At 31.6% G+C, this 20968-nt stretch overlaps 1 long non-coding RNA gene across 1 annotated transcript; it reads left to right on the top strand.

Annotated features, from left to right (window-relative positions):
- Positions 1-15931: 15931 nt before the first annotated feature.
- LOC107935882 (uncharacterized) lies at positions 15932-17323 on the top strand. Its single transcript, XR_001694295.2, has 2 exons — positions 15932-16441; positions 16964-17323. It is a non-coding gene; the product is annotated as an uncharacterized lncRNA (long non-coding RNA).
- Positions 17324-20968: the final 3645 nt, after the last annotated feature.

Here is a 20968-nt window from a genome sequence, read left to right as displayed (position 1 = left end):
TATATATATATTATAACTATTATAATTAACATTAATAATAAGTGAATTTAATCATTCCATTCCAATAATCTATTATGCAATGGGTTAAATTATCTTATAGCCCCTAACTTAATTTCTAACCAAGTCCCTCTTTCATTTTCTAAATAAAAATTCAATAGCGATTCTATTTCCACAATTTAATCCTTGTACTATAATTATTAATCAATTCATAGATGAAATGTAAATTTTTACTTTCCGAACTTAATCATCTCATTTTAACAATTCAACCCCAAAATTGGATTTTTTTGAAACCACTGGAAATCGGGTCGCTAAAGTGAGAATTGGAGAAATTGCGTGAGTAATTACAAACAATTTACACTCAAATCCAATTATTTCATGGCTTTCCAAACACACTCGTACATAATTTACATTTAAGAAGTTTTTTTATATAATAATATTATTTTAATTTTAATACATATATTTTATTTTCAAAATATAATTTTCTGTCATTTTAATAGTCTTGTTTAAATAATCGTAAAATTTTATCGACGATAGATAATTCTCAAAATTTTGACCTAGTAAATGTTTAAATAAATCATGGTATAATGATGACAAGGAGTATATGTTTAATGTTAGAGGAAAAATAGCACAATAAATATGAAATGTTAGTTTAATCGAATAAAGTTGCATAGGACATTTTTTTTTGTTAATTTTATTAAAAATTGTATTGTTGAATATTTTCTTGGACTAACATATTACATGCGATGATTTAATTTTAAGTTTTATTAACTGTTTAGAGAATTTTTTCTCTTAAGTATTTTTGATAAATTTTTTTAATAATAAATGATATTTTTTAGAATTTAAAATAATGTGGATGTGTAATTACGATATAATTGTACTTTTTTTTCCAAATTCATCTAGAATATTAGAATATTTTGTAATTAAACTTTCATCCAGTCACTTTACGGTATCCGAATAAACCCTTAATCTATATCAAATATTGCCTAAAATAATTTAAAGAAAAATAGGGAAAATGTTTTGGAAATGCTATTGATAACTTTGTTAATACATTAATTCATATAATCACTTTTAAACTATGTCTAACTAATCTAAAATTAATCTCAAAATTCAAAGAAAATTTTATTTAAATGGCATTGAAGCAATGGTTTTGGAGGAAACAAACCCAATTTAAGTTGATGCATTATATTGTAAAGAAAACAGCCCAACCCTAAAAGAAAAAACATGCATACATACATACATACATACATACATACATACATACATACATACATTGTATATGGTATATGGAATCCCATTTTCCCTTAATAAAACTTCATCTTTAGCCTTTTAAAATTAAGGAGATATAATGAGGAAAGGAATATAGTTAAAAAGTGTTAATTCTTTAAGCATATAAACTACTTTGATACGTTGTCTCTTGGGTTCTATTTCTTTTACCACAAGCTCGATCCGAGTAAATCCGAATCTTTTCAGTGTTGAATTCAAGGCAGAATGAAAGATACGCAAAGATATTCCAACAACAAATCAAGAGTTTGGACAGCAAAGACCAATAACTCAAATTGAAGGACACAAGGAGAGGGGGACCAATTAATCAAAAATTGATGAGTCCCAAAGGCCAATCGCATCTTTTCACCATTGTCCTGCAAAACCAAAAGCTGATGCATCTGTTACAATGCATGGTGGTGCCATTGCCATTGCCATTGCAATTGCAATTGGCATTGCAAAGAGACCATAGCTTTGCTTGCTTATAGCTTTGCATGTGTGTGTGCCATTTTAGTCTTCCTTTTCTTAGTCATCTCATGTGATGAGGAGCAATTTTTGATGGTCCACACTGTCTTTAGTGGTTGGCACTGCCATTTTATCTTTCCCTACTAAGGGACCAACCATTTGCCTTTATTTAATAGCCCATGTTATCATCTATTTCAGCATGTAAGCCCACTTTAACTGTCTAAACGCCCTATATTTCATGTCACTGCAAGTGCACCCTGCCGCCTAAATTATTGGCTTTTTCAACACCTTTTCGACCACCCATTCATGCACGTAAAAAGCAAGAATATGTCTAATAGAATCTATCATTATAAACATCAAATCGATTAATTAATTCAACAATTAACTCAATTCAAATTAATTAACTAAAATAAATTAAAAAGACCTCGTAAACGTGAGAACTTAAAATTTTCAAAATCTCATTGATTATGCATTTATAATTAATTAACAAGAAAAATGACATTTTAGGATAATAACAAGATTACACGTATTTATATATATAGTAAGATAATTAATTATTTGTCTTACTTTTGATCTTAGGAAACACTAATGAAAATTGAAAGAAAACAAATATTTTCACGCTAGAATGTGCATGTATTATTGATAAACGAAAAGTTTATATATGCCAAAAACCCGAGATAATACATGTGAGTAAATCTCTGCAAATCTTGAACAGATGGATTTTTTTTCCTCTTTCTTCGCATGAAAGATTTAGGAAAGTTGAAAAGTCTTTTTCCCAATGAAAACGCCAAACTCATATTGCTCCAAGGTGGTCCATTTAATCAGACAAATCAAGCTCTAGGATTGGATCCGAAACATGAAAAATAGACCGTATAAACTATAAGCTATTACTATTATACACAATAATTTTAGTTGAAACAACTTAATTATTGCTTTCTTCACGAGCCCACTAGTGCATGGAGTATTGTGGGCATAACTCCTCATGAGTTCTCAGTTTATAATAACGAACATTGCATAACTCCCCATGAGTTCAAAACCCTACATGGACAAATGATGTTGGTCGCAAGGACAATACAAGGAAAAAAAAATAAGGGAAAAAGAATGAAAATTGTGGAGAAGAGAAACTGATATTCTGTGCTTCAATAGCAAAAGTTCCATAACATCTCCTAATGAAACTATAGAACTACCCAAACTAATTTTGACTTTGTTACAACCGATTTCAACTTACGTGAGCTAACTCAAATTCATTCAAGGCAAGTGTTTGAAGTAGCTGCTATGTGCCAATACTTCCATTACCACTATGACAAAGTGTTACTTACCATAGTTGAAGTTGTGCAATTTATTAAAATAAATCTTTGAGCTTTGTTCAATTTGATATTGTGGAATTATTCAAGCCCATCAATGAAGATCAATTCATTTGGAGGAATATACCTTAAGGATCATGTAACACCCCAAAACCCGGTTTTAGACAGAATCCTAAAGGTTACATTGGCCACCAAAAGTGGCGGAAACAAAAACTCTAATTCAAAACAAGAAAACTTTTTTGTTTGCTTTATCTTTAGGAAATTAAATAATACTTACCTATGTTTTGAAACAATATTTAATTGCTGTCAAAAACATTCAGAAGTAAATCAAATTGGAGTGTTTCAAAGCATCAAAGTCTCAAAAATTCATATTAGTTTCATTTTCGTAGAAACTACATATGAACTTTGTAAATTTAGGTTCAGTATAAAATACATAGTTTCTAAAGTTCAGTCTAAATAACACTTTACGAGAGTCCAAAAAAAAATTTATACCACAGTTCATATAAATACTTACAGTCCAAAACAGATCACTAATTTAAGAATTGAAAAAACACTTTATTTGATTAATTCAAATCGTATCCATCTGAGACCTCCAATTGCAGAATCCAGCTTCAAAACACAGAATTTACCTGAAAGGGAAAAACTAAAAGGGATGAGCTATGCGAGCTCAGTGTGAGTCTGAAACATAAACAAATGGTAAAAGACGAAGTAACACAATAATATTTCAGAAAAGTGTATGTGCACAAATCATAAATGGAAAACTTAACCGGTAATCTAATCAACAAGGTGCTTCCAAAGCATACCAAAACACATATTAATTAAAACACGTCATTTTATAATTACCATATCACCAACATCTCAATGCTCACATAATCAGACATATATTCAGATGCGTAGCGAATGTAACGAGTCAAAAATCTCACCCCACCAACCAAACACCACTTCGTCCACCCTGCACACCACATAAGGACTATAGTAGGCTCGTCCACCCTGTGCACCACATAGAACCATGATAGGCTTATCCACCCTACACGCCACAATGTGGAACTAAGCCACTCGAGTAAATGTATACAGATGAGCTGGTATACATATAGTATAATGCAATAAACTGCTATACAGAAGTATTGCAGTTAAAACTGCCAAATCAGTCTTCCTTCTCTCCAAAACCAAATCCCAAAATTTCTATGCTAATGCAGTAATGCACACATTACATAAACAAACATACACGTTTCCAGTTGAACATATTTAGTTTTTATTGTACTTGTATTCCAATACTAAGTTATGATAGCAACAATAATACAAATTTATTCACCACAACATGTTATTACATAATTGAACATTTAAGTTAAAGCCTACAAATGCAGATACCTATACGAATCCAAACTAGATTGAGTCTCAAACACACTTACCAAGGCTTAACTGAGGGTCAGATTACACATAAACATAAAACAAGATAGTTTATGACTCAAAATAAAATCTGCGAAACAAGGCTACACGGCTGTGTACCCCGGCCTTGTGGAAGGGTTTAAGCTGTTTGAAGAACAACAAGGACGTGTGAAAGAGGCACACGCCCATGTGGAAAAAGCACACAACTGTGTGGAAGAGACACATGCCCGTGTGTCCGAATTACATGGCCTTGTGAATAGCCCGTGTAACTTACTATCTAAAAGTGCCAAATTAAGGAGCAGAGTAGACAGGCCAGACGGACATGTGGCTAAGGGACACGGTCGTGTGTCCAAGGCACACACCCGTGTGAAAATCGACAAAAATCCTCCTAAATAGTAGTCACATGGCCGTATGGCACTGAAAAATGTCCAAAATCCCAAATTCCCGATGTCACACGATCATGTGGACCGCCCGTGTGCGACACACGCCTTGTGGCTACTGAAACAGGCCAAAATTGTAGTTTTGCGATAGCAACGCAATCCCTAATCACTAATGGTTCAAAAATACACCTTAAAGCGGAACCCCGAGCACCACGAACTGATCAATTTGCCTCTAATCCACCAATTCTGAAGTCTCATAAGTCGATATGCTAATTTATAAGCAACAACCAAGATAGTACAACAATCCGGCTAAGAATTAACCAAAAACTCAAAAAGAAGCAATTAACCAACACAACACTTACCTAATTCACATCCAATTACACGAAACACACAAAGAGGATCACCCTTGACAGACGACCAATAACAAAAATGTCGAACCAAAACAAAGAAGAAGAGAAGGATTGAGAAACGGAAGATGCAACAGAAATCAACAATCTAACAAAAATAATTGGGGAAAACAAAAAAAAGAAAAAGAAGAAAAACGTGAAGAGAAATGGGGAAAAAACGTGAAAAGAGTTTTGGAATTATTTTCCCCTTTTTCTTTTTAATTCACTAAATAATAATATCTAAATAAAATAAAGTTAAATTAATACACAAGGACACAAAATTAAAACAAAATTCCTCACATCGATATTCTAATACAAGACCATAGACAAACTAGCAACACACTCTACCACTAAACCAGCAGGCTCATTCTAATATTAAAACATGAAAAAAAAACTCAATTATTTGACCTACTACAAACCTCAAAACTTTTAACCCCAAATTTTGGGACGTTACAAATCAAATAGAACTGGATTAATCATGTAACACCCTTAAGTTGTATCCGTCGTCGGAACAGGATTATAGAGCGTTACTGGAACTTTTCAGAACATTTCAAATAAATCATGTAAGTCACTATTCATTACCCAAAACTATTCATAATGTCCTTTAAATGGACTCTTGAGCCCCAATACGAGCATTAGAATTGAGTCAGGACTTAATTAGAAACTCTAAGAAATTTTCGTGACTTTTCAAAAAATTATCCAAGATACTGGACTTACATGCCCGTGTGGTCCAAGAGACATGCTCGTGTCTTAAGCCGTGTCCAATTTAGGTTGCTCTCTGACTTGCGCCACACGACCATGCCACACGCCCATGTGGATGAACCGTGTGGTTCACACGATCGTGTCTATAGCCCGTGTAACTCTCTGACTTACAAGTATTAAGGTGCAGTGTAATGACCCAAATTTTACTGTTATCGGAAAGTGAATTTTTGGGTCTCCGTTTCTGAAAAATGGATTCGTAAATATTTATTAAAAATATTTACGAAGTAAAATGAGTGGTTAATTAGAGTTTAATTAAGTGAATTTAGTTTAATTAAGAGTAATTAAGTAAAAAGACCAAATTGAATAAAGTGAGAAAGTTTAATTGTAGATTAAAAGAAAATGAAAAGGATCAAAATGGAAATTATGCCATTTGTCTTAAGTGAGGCGGCATAAGCATAAAAATCTGAGATTTTTATGTGTTAAAATATATTAAATTATTATTAATTGATTAATTTATTATTATGATTTTTATTATTAAATTAATATTATATGATGAATATATTATATGACGGATAGAAATTGAAATATTCAATATGAAAATTCAATGGTAATGTATTGATAATATTTAATTGATTTCCGTAGCTAGTGTTGTGCTGAAAAATCTCAGCTAGGCAAGGAAAAGACAAAGTGGACGAGGGATAGCTCAGAAATTACGGTTTGTATTTCTATAATCCAAACTTAGTTATTAATTGTTATATTTTATTTATAGTAAATGACAAATGTTAAGATAACAATTATTGTGTTTTATGATTGAAATGGATTAATTGGTATATGTTAAAATATATTGAATTTATTTGAATATATGTGATTGGTGTGGTATTGAATATGAATGTATGTTTTATTGAATAATATATTGATTTGGGAAATGATGAAATTGATATGAAAATATATGATTAATGAGAAATTTGAACATTTGTTAATGTAAAGTTAACTGAAATATATATATTGAACTGAAAATATATATGATTAGCTGAAATATGTACTGAATGAAAAACTGAAAGTTTGCTGAATACCCTATTAACATTATCGGGCTAGTCGGATATAGTTGGCATGCCATAAGATTGGAAGTGTTCAGGGATATTCCGACTTTGTGTTGATGAGACATTATAAGTGTCGCCTTATTGTTACTATTCCAGATTCGTTCCGAACAGGTACTCTGTACCTTACTATTACTGTTACTGTTCCAGATTTGTTCCGATGTGGTACTTTGTGTACGCTACTGTTACTATTACCGTTACTATTACTGATACGGTGTATTCCGGTTTTAGCCGATGAAACACTGTATGCTATCCCGGTGTGTGGGTTGGATCCGTGTATCCGTCCAAGTCCGAGTCATGTTAATAGGGATAAATAAATGTACTGAATAATTGACTATTACTGAAAGACTGACTGCTACTGAATAATTGACCGTTACTGAATAACCGATTGCTATTGAATAATTAATTATTATTGAATGATAATAATAAATTGATTGATACTAAAAAATATTGACTGATATTTGGCTTGAAATATAATAGATTATTGAAGGAAATGTGATAGTTAAATATTATTTACGAATACTGAATAGTGAACTAAAGTATGAGTAAGACATATGAATGGAAAATATTAATGTTCAGATGATTTGAAAATTTATTTGATAAGCTAATCGAGTTGATAGATAATAAAGATTAATTGAGTTATAAAGAATTTATCTATGAAATGAATGATTGAATATTTATGATCGCTATATGATTTTAAGTGTACTTTGAATATTTATGATCGCTATATGATTTTAAGTGTACATTATGCTATTAAGTGTTTGGATTATAAAAATACCACTGAGTTCATACTAAGCGTACGGTTTGTTTCCGTGCGTAGGTTAGGTTAAGGTCAGACCGTTGAATCAGCATCTTAGGTCGATCCCAAACTCAATAAGGTAAAGCATGTTAATTGTTGATAATGGCATGTACCTAGGATGTCTTAAGTGTGTTATTTTGGATTATGATTGTAATAGTGAAATAAATAATTTGATAATTGATAATGATACATGATAAATGTTTAAAGTTAAGTATTGGATAATATTTAAAATGTGTTTGAATTGGTTTTGTATTGGTTATGGATTAAAATTTGTAGGGTTGACTAGTAAAGTGTGACAGGCTCATTACTGAGTCCACACGGCCTGGCACACGGGCATGTGACTAGACCGTGTGAGACACACGGCTTGCACACGGGCATGTTGTTAGGTCGTGTGTCCCCTGCACCTAAAATGCTACAAAACAGATTGCCACACGGGCTGAGTACACGGGCGTGTGTCTTGGCCGTGTGAAATTAATTTATACATAGGCAAAAGTCAGAGAGCTCCACAGGTAGAGAACACGGGCGTGCCCAGGCCGTGTGAGCCACACGATGTGGCCACACGGACGTGTCACATATGCCACACGGGCGTGTGGTACTGTTCATAAAAAGGAAATTTAAGAATTTTATAAAAAAATTTATAAGTTTCCGATTGAGTCTCGGTTTGGTTTTAACATACATTTTAAGTCTCGAGGGCTCATTAAAGAAACATTAAGATATATTTTATGAACTGAATTGTATTTCTTTCTCTATTAATTGTAATCGAAATGTAGTGACCGGTAATACTCCGTAGTCCTGTTCTTACTACAGGATAGGGTTAAGGGGTGTTACATGCAATTTTCACATGGTCAAGTCACACGCCCGTATGCTAGTGTAACACCACCTAACCCCATGCCGTCATCGGAATAGGGCTACGAGGTATTACTGGACTTATACACTAGCATTTATACAAAGCCCAGTCATACACTTTATATTCCAGATCAATATTCATCAAATTTCATCATAAAGTCCCTAATACAGGCCTACGGTGCCCCATATATGTTTTAGAAGTGATTCGGGACTAAACTGGCAACTTTAGAAATTTTTCATTGGAGATAGAGGCACACGCCCGTATGGCTTGGAACATGCCCGTGTGGCCTGGAACATGCCCGTGGGGCTAGACCATGGGCAGATTCTAACTTATTCACACGGCCTAGGCACACGCCCATGAGACTTGGTTGTGTGAAAACATGATTTTTGACCATTTTTAAGCTATTTTCACATGCTAAACACATCTATTTCATGTCCAAACATTTACTAATAGTTCTTAAATAAAATATCATTCATTATGCCATTCAAACTTAGCAAATATTCATTCATTCACTTCAATACCTCTTAAGAATTATGTACCACAATTCATATCAAAATTATACAACATTATCATACTAGTCAAACTCATGTAAGTTTAACTACCAAAATATGCATATTTCATATCATGCTTCAACAAATTTCATGTTTATACACTATCATATACAAAATATGTAATGACCCGAATTTTTACAGTTATCAAAAAAGTGCATTTTTGGGTCTCTGTTTCTGAAAAATAGATTTATAAATATTTATTAAAAATATTTACGAAGTTAAGAGAGTGATTAATTAAAGTTTAATGAAGCAAATTAGCTTAAATAAAGGATAATTAGGTAAAAGTATTAAATTGAATGAAGTGTGAAAGTTTAATTATAGAATAAAAAAATTAAAAGGACTAAATAAGTAAATAAATCAAAAAGAGTGCCAAGTGTATGGCAAAAATAAAATACAAGTATAATAAATATAATACACACATTTGTAATACATATATTTATTTGCTTATTATTTAAGTAAATATTAATGTATTTATTATTATTAAACTAATATTATATGATAAATAAATAAAAAATTGACAAATGTATGGTATGTATAGTGACATGTGTGATACTAATATACATACATTTGTAAAATATATGTATATTTACTTATTATATAAGTATATTAATAAATTATATATTATTATTAAGTAAAAGATATTTATATAATAAATAGATTAAAGAAAGACAAATGTAATAATATATGTGTATACAAATGTAAAATAGATATTGGATATTAAATAGATATTTTATTATAGCTATTATTAAGTTATTATAATATATATATATAAAGTAAAAGGAATAAAAAAAAGAAAAAGAATAGAAAAAGAAAGAAGGGATGAAACGAAATAGAGAGCAGGGAAAAAAAAGGAAGGAAAAAAAAAAGAAAGAAGAAAAAAGGGAAAAATTGGGATTTCAAGGCTTGAAAGTTAAATAGGTAAGTCAATTTAGCCCTTTTTACTTAATTTTGATGTTTTGGAAGCTTTGGGACAAGGTTTTGATGAAATTAAGTGAATATTTTGAAAGTTATTAGATTTTTAAATATTGTTCATGTTGAATAAAAAGATGAATTAGGGGTTAGATTGATAGGAATTCAAGTTAGAAATGAAATAAGGATTGAATTGTAAAGTAATTCATAAGTTTTATGTTGTATGGACTAAATTGATGAAATTTCGAAATTAGGAAAATATGCTGGAAATTTAATAGTTAAGTATGAGTTTAGTTAAAAATTGAGTAGAAATAAAGTATGAATTAAGATAGAAAAGTGAGTGAATTTAGTTAGGATTAAATTGAAATAAAAAGTAGAAAATCAACATTTTGCACTAAAACTATTTTGGACAGCAGCAGTAGTCTAAGTTTGAAAAATCACAAAAAATTGTAGAAATTTAATTAGAGGATTAATAAAATATGGAATTAAATCTTATTGAGTCTAGTTTCTTATAGAAGAAATGGTGTAAGCAATTCAATTGTAAATTGTGAGATATAATGAATTTTGTGAGACAAGGTCAGAATGAATTTAGGTTCCCTGTTCTGACTTTGAAAAATCACAAAAAATTGAATAAAAATAATTAGAGGCTTAAAGTTATATTTTTAGAATTCATAATGAGTCTATTTTCAGGAGAAATCAACGGAAATATTATCCGAGTTCTGTACTGTGAGATAATTAATTTTTAGTGAAGAAGGGTCGGAACTATCAGACAGCAGAATAGGGGTGAATTTAAAGAATAAACTGTACCTAATGGCTAAACTAAAAATTCTGAAAATTTTATGGTAAGAATATATATGAGTCTAGTTTCAGGGAAAATTAACGGATTTAATTTAGAGTTCCGTAGCTTGAGTTATAAATAATTTAGTGACTATGACACAGATGGACAGCTTGAATATTCATAAAAGTAAATAATAAAAATTATAGATAATGTTACTTACAAGTGTGTTATATACACTAAGGATGTAGAATAGAGAGGAGGAGGAGGAAAAATATGTATGAATATTCATCTAGCATGGCAACCTAATATGAAATGTGTAAGACCATGGTTGAAAGATACCATGGCAACCTGATATGAAATGTGTAAGACCATGGTTGAAAGATACCATGGCAACCTGATATGAAATGTGTAAGACCATGGTTGAAAGATACCATGGCAACCTGATATGAAATGTGTAAGACCATGGTTGAAAGATAGCATGGCAACCTGATATGAAATGCCTAAGACCATGGTTGAAAGATACCATCGCAACGTGATATGAAATGTGTAAGACCATAGTTGAAAGATACCATGGCAATGTGATATGAAATGCGCAAGACCATGGTTGAAAGATACCATGGCAACGTGATATGAAATGTGTAAAACCATGGTTGAAAGATACTATGGCAACGTGATAGAAAATGAATGAATAAGACCATAGTTGAAAGACACTATGGCAACGTGACATGAAAAGAATAAGACCATGGTTGAAAGATACTATGGCAACATGACAGAAAATGAATGAGTAAGACCATAGTTGAAAGACACTATGGCATCATGTCAAAGATAAATAAGACCGTGGATGGGAGACGCTATGACATCTATTGAACAATTGATATTCAGGTAATACTTATCAGATGACGAATGGTTATATGAAATGGTTGTGTGAAATGTTTACAAGAACTGGTCATATGGAAATATATGTACAAAATAGTTGTATGAAATAATTATGAAGATAAATAAACGAAATAAGTATAAGTACATGGAATATAATTTATGTCAAGTTTGATATAAACTATTACCGGAATAAATATACATTAAATATATGGAAATGATGGAGCATGAAATATTTATATAATGAAATGAATGATATATGCTTATGAAGAAACGGTAAGAGCATGATATGTTTCATGACATGTACATATATGATTATCTTTGATATGTTGATACAAGGAAATTATGTAAGTTGAGACTATTATTAAACTCAAGTGCGATATGTAGAGAAAATAAGTATATCAATGTTGAATTTACATGAAATGTGTGCAAGTATACTAACAATGATGTTGTTTGACGCTTAGCCAAGTGCCAAACTATTGATTGAACGGTAACATGTTTAATTATAAGGAGCATTGAAATAGTAAGTACTTAGATGAAAATAAAATTTAAGATTTTGCGAAATATTTTTTTATAATCTCGATTTAATTCCGGTTGGTTTCTAATGTATGTTTGGGGCTTCGAGGGCCCAATAGAGAGACGTTATGATTATTTCTAAAATATGAATAATAAATGACTCAGAATTATCTGAAAATGTTCAGTAAACTCCGGTAATGCCTCGTACGCTATTCCGGCAATGGATACGGGTAGGGGGTGTTACAAAATTAATGTCATTCAAACTTAGCAAATACTCATTCATTCTATTCAATACCTCTTAAGAATTATGTACCACAATTCATATCAAAATTATACAACATTATCATACTAGTCAAACTCATGTAAGTTTAACTACCAAAATATGCATATTTCATATCATGCTTCAACAACTTTCATGTTTATACACTATCATATACAAAATAACACCTTAACAATGCCATTTTACCAAAAGAAAAGTATTCACCACTTTGAGTCCAGGATTAGCTTGGATGCTGAGTCCTTAACTTTCTTTCGTACCTAGACCTGCGCACGGAAACATACCGTACGCTGAGTATACACTCAGTGTTATTTCTATAAACGAATACTTAAACAATAATAAGCTATGTATATACATTGTAACATAACTTTTTATTTCATAATCTTATTAGCTTCATCACTTGCTTTGACTTATAGCTCTTAAATGTATTTAAACAATTCTTTTTATACTTTTCATATCATTCAATATCTTTCAATACTTGTATAACAGTCACAGTCACATAATCAGTAGCAGTCAGTATTTGTCTTTAGTACTTTCAATTACCCCTATTAACATAACTCAGACCTGGACGGATACACGGATCCAACCCACACACCGGGGATAATGTACAGTGTTTCATCGGCCGAAACCGGAATACACCGTAGGGTAACAGTAACAGTAGCAGTAACAGTCATAGTCAGGTACAAAGTACCTTTTCGAAACGAATCCAAAATAGTCACAGTAGTCGGCACATATAGTGTCTCATCGACACACAGTCGAAATATCCCTGAACACTTCCAATCCTATGACATGCCAATTATATCCGACTAGTCCGACACTTGTTAATAGGGTGTACAAATCGTTACATTTCAATACAAAAGCAGTAATAATTTCTATTGTCGAAACCATCCTTTGATTTAAAAAATTTTAAATTTAATAAAAAATGGGGAATCGACTTTGGAAAAACAAATACATGGAGTCGCCACTGATCCTTTTGCTTTGGTGTGATCGGGTCACCTAAGAATTTGGTTATTTTAATAAAACATTTTCGGTTTACTAAAACACCGATTATGGTCTACAAAAGTGTGAGAAAATGGGCTCAGGAGTCGGTTAAGTATGAGGAAGGGTTAGCACCCTCACTACGCCCAAAACTGGTACCAAATCGATTAAATACTGTCCTTATGTCTAAAATTAAAAAGTTTTTGAAATGTGGTTTTTTTTATAACGTTTGAGTAACCCGAGTTGGTTGCCAAATTCTTCTTGTTTCGATGTTCGAAAGTTTATAATTCGAGAATTACAAAAGGATGCTCAACTATTTAGTCCAACGAAAAATCGAAGCCCAGTACAGTAAGGTACGATTCCTCGAATTTCCAAACATTGACCGTTGCTTTTCCTTATAAAATACGTGTGAAATTTCGAAGGGATCTTCAATTGTTTTGAACCAATGAAAAAGCGCAACCCAGCACGATAGGGCACGATTCTCAAATCGCCAAACGTTGAACATCGTTTTCGTTTTTAAGTATTTTTTTATAAACATGAGTGAGAATATAAAAGAATATTCGATTGTTTTGAACAAACGAGAAATCACAACCCAGCACGATAGGGCATGATTCTCGAATTGTCAAATGCCGAATGTTGCCTTCGTTTTAAATAATTTTTAGAAGATATGAATGAAATTTTGAAGGGATACTCGATTACTTTGAGCAAACGCGAAATTGCAACCCAACACGTTAGGGCACGATTCCGCGAATTGCTAAGTATCGAATCTTGTCTTCGTTTTGAAGAATTTTAAAAGACGTGAGTGAAATTTTGAAGTGCTATTCGATTATTTTGAGCAAACGCAAAATTGCAACCCAACACGTTAGGGCACGATTCCGCGAATTGCCAAACATCGAATCTCGTCTTCGTTTTGAAGAATTTTTGAATGAATAATCATAAAACTAGCTTAAAGCGTCTTAATGCGTTTTGAAATAGGACAAAATTGATCATAAAGATTTGAATTTTATAAAACCATATTTCATAAACCAAATGGAAAATGATGATAGAGGATAATGTGTACACATAAGATACAATCAATTACCGAACTAAAAATTAAATACAATTAACCAAAAAAAATATAATCTGATTACAATCATGCGTAGGAAATAATTGATATCGTAATACAATGACGAAAATAATAATGTAACAATTCAACACAACCAAAACAATACACACAATAACATGCCACAAAATAAAATGATGCACAAAACAAAAAAAGATATATATATATATATATATATATATATATATGAAACAAAATGGAATTAGAAACTAAGACATTTTCAACATAATGATGAGTTAGTAATCATATAATACGTATATAAGTTGACAAATTTGCATAAAAACTTAAAATACATGTTTATTGAAATAGTTATTATAAAATACAAAGTTCAAATCAAATTATATATGAAACATTTAAAACACCAACTCATTTAAAAATTGATAATTCACATGATAACTCAAGTAATGTATTAAATATGAAGGAATGAAAATAATATACAAAATAAATTTATGAGACATGTATATACAAGTAAAATTGGGTATAATTATTTTAAAAAAATGAAATTTATAAGGTATGAAAGAAACGAAGTTAATATATAAGTTATATAAGTAACAAAATATATATATATAAAAAATATAATACATAAGGATAATATGAGAGTGTGTACAATAAATAAATTATACGATTTAAAATAGGGTTCTTAAAAGAAATATATTATACATATAAATAACTTTGAAAGAGGATACATACATAGAAAAATATTTACATAAAGTTATATGAAAATAATAACATGTACCATAGTAAAAATAATTTAATATGGATTATATACTTGTGAAGAAATGTTAGAAATAATTGTATGTCAAAATATTGTTTAATTAAAACCAGATTAACTTAATTTTATTATAAATTATATATATAATAAATTTTAAAAAACACAATTATATAAAATATATATTTTTCTTTTTAAAAAAAAATATATATATATGTATAAAAGCATGGCTTTAATAATGTGTGTAGGTCAAAGAACCAAGTATGTACTTAGTAATAATTTAAACAACACATAAAGTAGGTGGGTTTCCCTTTAAATAACAAAAAGAATATATACATTAAAATAAGTTAATAGATTCAAAACAAATTATAAAATAAGATAAAATTAAAAGTATACATAAACTAAAATAAATCTTATTACAAATTATACATACCAATTATTAAAATAATAGAATAAATAAAAGGATCATGTTTTTTTTTAAAACGAAATTCAATTACCCAAAGCAACAAAATATCACAATCAATACTCTAGCATGTAAAAGAAATTTTATGTGCAGTAAATAAAGTAATGAGGATAAGACTTAATTGAAATAAAGTTAAAACAGGAGAAACAATTTACAAATAAATAATTGCAAAATAGAGTCAATGTGTTACGCGCACAAATATGCTGGGACTTGAATTGCAAATATCTCACGCCCACACAATGCTGCAACGAACCGCGGATCAAAATAAAACAACGCACAAATTAGAAGGCCAAATTTTAAAACATAAGGTAGGCAAATTGGGCGCAAATTGAATGTTGTGCGCAAGGGAAAGGACCCGCCAAGAAAATTCCCCACTTTTGAGTGATAATGTGCAGATTGGGCCCGCCAAATGAGTTGACACGCGGGCCTTTATTTATGCAAACATCACTACTTTGTTAAAAGGTTATTTAAAACCTTTCTTTCCCCATTTTCCATCTCAAACGCAGCCCCATTTTTAAGCCGAAAATCACAGCCTTGGAAGCAAATTTCTAGGGTTTCTTTCGCTAGCAGCCGAACCACCATTGTTGTGGTGATCAACAGCATGCAGACAGTACCCATCTTCCTCGTTGAAGGCGTTCGACCATGCCTAGAGAAATTTGGTAAGTATTTTCTTCCCTCATTTATTATTATTTTTTTAAAAAAAAAACTTCAAATTTCACTCTTTTTTTTTTAAACGAAGATAGGTTCATAGAGCAAAGATTCAACACTATTTGTTCCCTCGCCTTTACCTCAGTATTTCTGAAGTATTCGGGCTTTCATTGGGATTGACTCACATACTAAAAAAAAATCCGAACCAAATGAAAAAAATAAACTAAAAAAAAGAAATCATAAGAGAGGACAAAAGAAGGCTTGAAATCAACTTTGCTAATCTTAAATTGCTTTTTCTCTATTCTCTGTGCGTGTGTACAGATACCGTGGGCCTTCTCTTTACATTTGACTATCCTCAGCTTTATAGCCGAGAAAAGAAAAGAAAATCAAAAAATACAAATTTCCTTGCTGTCCTCTTCTTTCCCCCCTTACAAAGATTAAAAGCTGGGCTTTTATAGCCGAAAAAGGAAATAAACCGAAAAAATACAATATACTTGTTTCCAGTCACTGCTGTTTTTGTTTCCTTCCTGCAGGTACAAAGTTTGTTGGCATGCGTACGGGGCGCAGGCGTGGCGTACGAGGGCTGTAGAGGTATGGGACTGCTGTAGTGGAGGTATGGGGCTGTTTCTTGGTTGTGGCGCAAAACGAAAAGAGGGGGAGACCTAAGGTTTCTGGAGCTGTTAAGGGAATGGGCCTATTGGGCTTGTTTCGATTTGGGCTCATGATGGGTATCGGGCTAGGGTTAATGTATTTGGGCTGCTTTGTACCAAAGACCTGGACTGTGGTATACATATTTTTTTGTGATTTTTTTTTTGTATTTTCGTTTTGGTTCTTGTCTTTATACGGGCCAGGCAAATTTGGCCCATTACATCTATCATATCATTCATTATACATTCTAACTACTAAAAATAGTAATTACATTGTATTAAATCATTAAGCATAGTTTATAGAAATACAAACTAAATTTCTCGAGTTTACTCGATATTCTCGTTCACTTTCTCCTTTCCTTTTTTCGATGATGTTTCTAGTACTACGTTGGCTACATAAAATTTAACATTTAAAATTATCAATATATATTATTTAATAACACACTCTTGTATTTCCATGTATCTTTTACTTAATTTCCAATTTAGTCCTTCCACCATAACTATTCTTTTTCTTCAAAACAAATCTTATATTTTCATCCAATTATCATTTTAAACTATTCCAACTCTTAAATTTACAACATAAAACACTAATTATAACATCTTCTCAATTCAATCCCTATTATTGCAAGACCTATATTTTCTTTCACAATTTAATCCTTCTACTTCTAACTTGAATTTCCATCAAATTAACACTTAATTCTTTCATTTATTCAACTTAATCAACATTTAAAAATTAAATAACTTTCTAAATTTCAACATAACTCAAGTAGTATTCTTTCCTAGGATTCCATAGACATCAAAATTACAAGAAAAAAGGGATCAAATTGACTTATCAATCAAGCTTGGAACTCCAAAACCCTAAATTTTCCTTTTCTTTTTCTTTTCCTTTTTCTTTCTTTCTTTCCCTGCTCTGTTTCGTTTTCATTCTTTCTTTTATTTCTTTCTTTTATTTTATTTGTTTTATTTAATTACTTTATTATATTATATTACAACATACTTTAATCATTATTATTATTTTCTTATAAAATAAGAAAATACACATGTTTCTTACATGTGTACCATTTATGTTTTTACATATTTTATTTATTTTTACCATACATTTGTCACCTTATGGCCTAATTGCTAATTTAGTCCCTTGGCTTTCCTACAATTTATAATTAAACATTCACACTTTATTCAATCTAGTCTTTTCACTAAATTAGCCTTAATTTAAGCTAATTCCCTTAATCAAAGTCTAATCAACTACACTACTAGCTTCGTAAATATTTCTAATAAATTTATACGAATTCATTTCGCAAAAATAATGACCGGAAAATTTTAATTTTTCCAATGACCTTAAAATTTGGGTCATTACATTTCTCCCCGCCTTAATAAATTTCGTCTTCGAAATTTACCTGAAAAGAGGTGGAGGTACTGTAATCTCATTGTATCTTCCGGTTCCCATGTTGCTTCTTCAATATTATGACTTCTCCACAACACTTTTACTAAAGGAACTCGTTTATTACGTAATTCCTTTACTTCACGTGCTAATATCTTAACTGGTTCTTCTTCATATGACAAATCAGGTCGAATCTCTATATCTTCAATTGGAATCACATGAGAAGGATCTGATCAGTATCTTCTTAACATAGAAACATGGAAAACATCATGAATCTTCTGTAATTCAAGAGGTAAAGCTAAGCGATATGCTACTGGTCCAATTCTTTCTATAATCTCATACGGTCCAATGTATCGTGGACTTAATTTACCCTTCCGACCGAATCTCAAAATTTTCTTCCAATAAGAGACTTTAAGAAATACTTTGTCTCCAACTGAGTACTCAATGTCCCGTCGTTTCAAATCTGCATACGATTTCTGCCTGTCAAAAGCTGCTTTCAATCGTTCTCGAATCTTTCTAACAGTGTTTTCCGTTTCTTGAATTAACTCTGAACCAACTACTTTTCTTTCATTCAGTTCTATCCAACACACTGGTGATCGACATCTTCGACCATACAAAGCTTCATACAGTGCCATCTGAATACTTGATTGGAAACTATTATCATACACAAACTCAGCCAATATAGATAACGTTCCCAACCTGATTCAAAATCAATGATACAAGCTCGGAGTATGTCTTCTAAAATCTGAATAACTCGTTCTGACTGTCCATCATTCTGTGGATTAAAAGCTGTACTAAAATAAAGTCAATTACTGAGAGACTCATGCAACTGTTTTCAGAACCTTGATGTAAACCATTGATCTCGATTAGAAATTATTGATACAGGAATACTATGTAACCTTACAATTTCTCGAATATACACCTCCGTAAGTTTTTGTAGTGACTAGTCAGTTCTGACGGCTATAAAATGAGCTGATTTCGTAAGTCGATCAACGATTACCTAGATAGCATTCTTTTTACTCGTAGACAGTGGCAACCCAGTTACAAAATCTATCGTTATTCGGTCCCATTTCCATTCAGGAATACTAATAGGCTGAAGTAAACCAGTTGGAACCTGATGTTTAGCTTTGACTCACTGACATGTTAAACATTTACCTACATATTCCACTACATCTCTTTCCATACCTGGCCACTAATACAGTTCCCGTAAATCACGGTACATCTTCGTTCCTCCGGGATGTAATGCAAACTGACTATTATGAGCTTCTCGAAGAATCAATTCCTTAATTTCAGAAGTAGTTACAAAGTCGATTCTGAAATCTCAGACAATCATTTTCATCAATACTAAAGTTCCCTGTTGTACTATTCTGTACCGTCTTCCTCTTCTTCATTAACTTTTCATCTTCTAACTGTGTTGTTCTAATTTGATCAAACATTACTGATTTTACTCTCAATTCAGCCAGAATACTTCCATCATCAACAATACTGAGCTGTGCAAACATTGCTCTTAACTCAATTGCAGCTTTTCTACTTAACGCGTCAGCTACCAGTTAACTTTACCCAGATGATAGTCAATAACACCATCATAATCTTTTAAAAATTTTATCCACCGACACCGACGCTATCTCAAATTCAACTCTTTCTGTGACAGAAGATACACTTGAGACTTTTATTATCAGTGTAAATATAACACTTTTCGCCGTATAAATAATGTCTCCAAATCTTCAAGGCAAATATCACTGCTGTTAATTCTAGATCATGTGTCAGATAATTGCGTTAATGATGTTTCAATTGCCGTGAAACATAAGCAATTACCTTTCCATTTTGCATCAATACACACCTGAGACCATTTAAAGAAGCATTATTGTACACAACGAAATCTTTTCCCGACTCTAGCAAAGTCAATACTGGTGCCTCTGTCAACATTTGCTTCAACATTTCAAAACTTTTCTGACACTACCCACTCCAAACAAACGGAATATTCTTTTATAGTAATTTTTTCATTAGTAAAGCTATTTTTGAAAATCCATTCACAAACCTTCGATAATATCCGGCCAACCCAAGAAAACTACGTAGCTCTGACACATTTCTGGGAACTTTCTACTGAAGTATGGCTTCAATCTTCTTTGGATCTACTCTAATCCCGTCTGCTGATACTATATGACCAAGGAATACAACCTCCGTTAACCAAAACTCACACTTACTCAATTTCCCATATAATTGTTTCTCTCGTAATATTTGCAAAACAATTCGAAGATGCTGCTCATGTTCAGTTTTAGACTTCGAACATACTTGAATATCATCAATAAAAACTACTACAAACTGATCCAAGTACGATTGGAAAATCTGATTCATAAGATCCATAAAAGCAGCCGGAGCATTTGTTAACCCAAATGGCATCACCAAAAATTCATAATGTCCATACCGTGTACGGAATGCTGTGTAACACTCCTAACCCATATCCGCAGTCGAAACAGGGTGTCAGAACATTACTAAAATTTGCAGATCATCTA

This window comes from Gossypium hirsutum, chromosome A10 (assembly GCF_007990345.1).
Source record: "Gossypium hirsutum isolate 1008001.06 chromosome A10, Gossypium_hirsutum_v2.1, whole genome shotgun sequence".
NCBI classification, from domain to species: Eukaryota; Viridiplantae; Streptophyta; class Magnoliopsida; order Malvales; family Malvaceae; genus Gossypium; species Gossypium hirsutum.
Note: the sequence above shows the minus strand (reverse complement) of the source record. Positions and strands in the feature narration are given on the sequence as shown.